Raw genomic sequence first — 4,257 nt, 5'->3', positions numbered from 1 at the left:
CTTATTACACAAAAAGTTACAATTCTGGTTCTTCTCGTTAAACGGTGAATTCTAGGCTTCTATTCTTCCAGGTAGATTGTTTAATTACATCGTCAATAGGATAATCGATGTCAGGGTGAGTGTTAAACAGAGCTAAGCCATTAATTTGTTCCTTCTTCATTGTAGACCTCAGCTATACCTTTGTACGCCACACTGTTAAAAAACTTCTTTCTACTGTAGCAATAGACATAGGTAGACAAGCAAATATTTTGTGCAGTGTGTGCAAAGTAGAATAGTCAGATCTAGGACAAATAGATAATGCTTGCATTATAGAATCACAATCATTAAGGGTTGTAACGTTACAAACGTCACATCTTTGATATTTTATTTTTAAATAATTATTTTACCTTATTTTCTTTAATATTTCATTAATAATTATCTTCTTCTAATTGGTTTACCCATTTTCCCCTTTAAAAATCGGTTGGCGCTCTCTTTTATTACCCTCTTTTATTATCTTCTATTTAATATATCTCTTTCATTTAAATCATCATACTGAACATACCTCGTATATTCATACTCTCCAAATATCTGTATTTTCAATACGGAACATGCCGCTACTTCATAGTACTTGGTTGTCATTTTAAATGTCGTTTTCAATGACAGTGTCACTTCATCGACTTGACCCCCTACTCCCTGACATACACTGGAAGGGAAAAATTAATCCTTAAAAAGGCATGTAATTCGAAAAATAAATCATTTCTATTTCAACAAATTGTAACGATGAGTGCCATCGTTACGATATTATTATATTTATTCCTATAAGCCACCTAATAAGTATGCAACCAGTTATGCGTTCGTGCTTAGAACGGGTTACCTAGATTTGTGACCAAATATAATAGAAGGTTGGTACTACGCTTGGGGAATTCTGGTCTTAGCTTGTGGCTGTACGGCTTCCGACGGAGGGGCATGTCATATCGCCCATCGGAGAGGATTGTCACTTCAATTTTCAATCTGGTTGGATGAACAAGTAAATTTTTCCGTGGTCACTGTTTAAAGAATACAATATTTAGTTAAAATATTCATTTATTATAAGATTGGTTTATTTTGGAAGGAGCTATTTTTTGTTTTGGGATTTGTGCGGTGAGAGGAAGAGTTTTATTTCCAAGTTTCCTTTTGGAAAACAGTGGGTAAGTCGGCTATTAAGTATTCTTGTAAAAAAAAACATGGTTCTCATTCTCAATACAATACTTATAGTAATATTATAATTGTTATTCTATGAATATAAAACATCAGGTCTTAACGAGTCAATCTCACTATCAAATTCATGTTTCTACAAGAAAAATTCTTTCAAATTAAATTTCCAGTTCAAAATAGTTTCTGAAGTAATGACACTTTTCATTTCCTTTTAGTATCTACGTCTATAAAGTAATCCCTTATTGCAATATATACATATCTTCTTGGTTCATATGTCCTTCCATTTCTTTACATTTCCATTTTTGTTCAAGGTTAATGACACTTACTTATAAATGTCAATAGCTCCTCTTTTTTCGGTAATTTTTTCTAGAAATTTTTATAAGGTTTTTATACCTTTCTTATATGCCCTGTTTTTTGTGTACTTAAGGAACACCAGCTAATAGGAGATTCTTATGCTTTTAGCCACGGAAGAAAATAAGAAGATGGAAAATTAAGTCAATCATACTTTAATTTGTTTTTTTGGAATACATAATCATTTTGGGGATATTTTGGATGGAATGTGGATGTTTTGTTTGGTTTTTGTGGAATAAAAGTTGAGTTTTCCGATACTGGGCAGCTACCTGCTTGCCGTACCTTCCTGTTGGTGTGGAGTACCTCCCTAGGGTTGGGAACCAGAGGATACCTTATTTGGCTCTCCCCTCATCATCTTCACCGAAGGTTGGAAGAAGCAATCCGCCTACTTTTTGTAGGGACAGGTTTTTATATAACTAAATTTGCATGTCAATTTGTTTTAATAATAACTTCCAATTTTACTATTTTTTTTCTCTTCGTATCAATAACTTTCAAATCACTCTAATAATAATATACCCTCATTGTTTTTTCTTAACCATAATTAACATAATATTCAATATTTTTCAACAATTTTTATTATATTTCACCCTTATTTAATTTATTTAAAATAGCCTGGGATTTATAAACCATATGTAAGATAATGTGCACAGTATCTAGGTCATATCCTATTTAATAATATTTATTCCAGTTGTCGGATGTTGTCACCTCCGATTAGATACGGTATTGTCAACCAATATTGTAACCCTCATTAATAATAAGTTGTTAAGGTAAATACCTATTCATACTAAATTCATTACATTTTTTTTTCTACTGTAAAACCTGCATTATCGACAGCAGTGTACTAGCCTAGTACGTCGGATAATTAGCTAGTGTAAAAATTGTATATAGGGTATATAGGTTTTTTTTTATTAAATGTGGTTGTACATACTTATATGTTTTATTATCCTACCATTTTAATAGTACCATTTTAATAGTATCAGTTAGGTACAGCAATATAGGTCACGTGGAGAAGAATTTATAAAATTCTTCCCTGGCGCTCAACACTACTTCTGAATATCTTCTTGGTCAGTAGTTCCCTTTCTTTTCATTACTCCTTATATTCATTTATTTTCTTTATCATTCCAGTATTTCATTAGGTACCGTCTTACTAGGGCGTGCAAATACGGCCTGATCCTTCCCTGAGCCCTACTGTTTAGTCTCTTCAATTTCCAGCTAGCCTATTTTGAGGAAACTTCCATAAATAAGTAATTATCCTTTAAAGCTATATCTATTCTGCCACAACAAAACCTCGTTTTTGTTACAAAATCATCTTCCTCTTGGGGTGAGCTACATATAGTTTTTTTTAATAATGTCTTACAGTAATTATATTTCTCCATCTAACAGTTTTTATATTGTTTTTTATCTAACCTAACTTCCAATGTCAGACCATGTGTTCTGATATTTTAGTTTCAAATATAATTATCTTTTAATTTACATGTATGCACGTTTAGTAATCAGAATTTTAACTATTCTCATCTAAATTTCATTTGATTTATTCTTGTCATCTGCTACTCTTTCTGACGATTAGAACGGCAGATGGCACAAGTTGGTTTTTCTTCTTGATGATTGATATGTGTCTCTATTTTATAGTTTTTTGGAAAGAAACCACTTTTCTCCCTCCGGGAGTTTCAACAACCCTCAAATCGCCGGCGATACAACAACGAGGACCATGTCATCAGGGCTGCAACCACATAACCAAGACTGCAATGACCAACATCCGTAGGCCTGGTGGAATACAACACCTACAACCCCAGAGCCCGTTGCAGAACCAGCAGCAGTACCATACGACATCAAGAAGATACCATCAGCTACCAAAAGCCATAAGTATAATCCAGAATTGTTAGTTTTTGGCAAGAATTTAAATACATTTGTTAATGCAATTTACTAAGTCATTTTATTTATTATATCTTTATGAACAATAAACATGATTAGTTAAAAACTATGTTTTGTTTGCTTCCATTCCAATTTTCATAGTTCATATCTGAGGTTAGGACAAGACGAACACACACCTGAGTGACTGAGCTAAGCTAAGGGTGTAACGATGGCTATCTTGGTTAGTTTAGGTAATATTTTCGAATATTGTTTCAATTAGCTGGGGTAGTCCATCGCTATTTCGTTACACTGGCGCCCAACGTTACAGGGTATTTAAGCTCGTTTGCTTGTATAGAAGAATATTTTCCATTAGTCTCTTTTTAACTACAAAGGGTGATTCTTCTTCAAAGAACGGTAGTACAGTTACGCACAGATTCAATTTATGTGCCAGATCATTGCCGTCATGTTTCAGTAGTTGCGTTGATTGAAATATTAATACCGTATTAATATTTCAATCAACGGTAGTTGTGAGGGTAAAAGTATGTTAAATTTTAAATGAAAAATATTTTCTTCAGCAAAACGGTCTCTCATGTCAGTCATAACATCGTCCGGTGTTGGAATAAAAACAGATTTTTCCAATATTTTATAGCATCATCATTATATTCGCAGTTCTCCCTGTGTCTTTGTAATGCGGATGATCCGCAGATGTATAGATAGGGTAATTTAGTCGTCTGTTGGTGGTCTGTTTTAAATGTATCACGTCGGCAGATGCGTCTGCAAGGCATCCGATTGTTGTCGGATTTTCAAACACAGATCAAAGGGTTTTAAAGCGAACGTCCGACACCTTTCCACACACCTAACGACGCATCAGTTTTCGCAGTG

The 4,257-nt window shown here is 33.6% G+C and overlaps 1 long non-coding RNA gene across 1 annotated transcript; it reads left to right on the top strand.

The window, feature by feature from the left end:
• Positions 1-336: 336 nt before the first annotated feature.
• On the top strand, positions 337-3,505 carry LOC126886570 (uncharacterized). Its single transcript, XR_007698690.1, has 2 exons — positions 337-1,166; positions 1,636-3,505. It is a non-coding gene; the product is annotated as an uncharacterized LOC126886570 (long non-coding RNA).
• Positions 3,506-4,257: the final 752 nt, after the last annotated feature.

The sequence above is a fragment of the Diabrotica virgifera genome, chromosome 6 (genome assembly GCF_917563875.1).
Source record: "Diabrotica virgifera virgifera chromosome 6, PGI_DIABVI_V3a".
In the NCBI taxonomy this organism is placed as follows: Eukaryota; Metazoa; Arthropoda; class Insecta; order Coleoptera; family Chrysomelidae; genus Diabrotica; species Diabrotica virgifera.
This window is presented reverse-complemented; position numbering and strand designations above follow the sequence as displayed.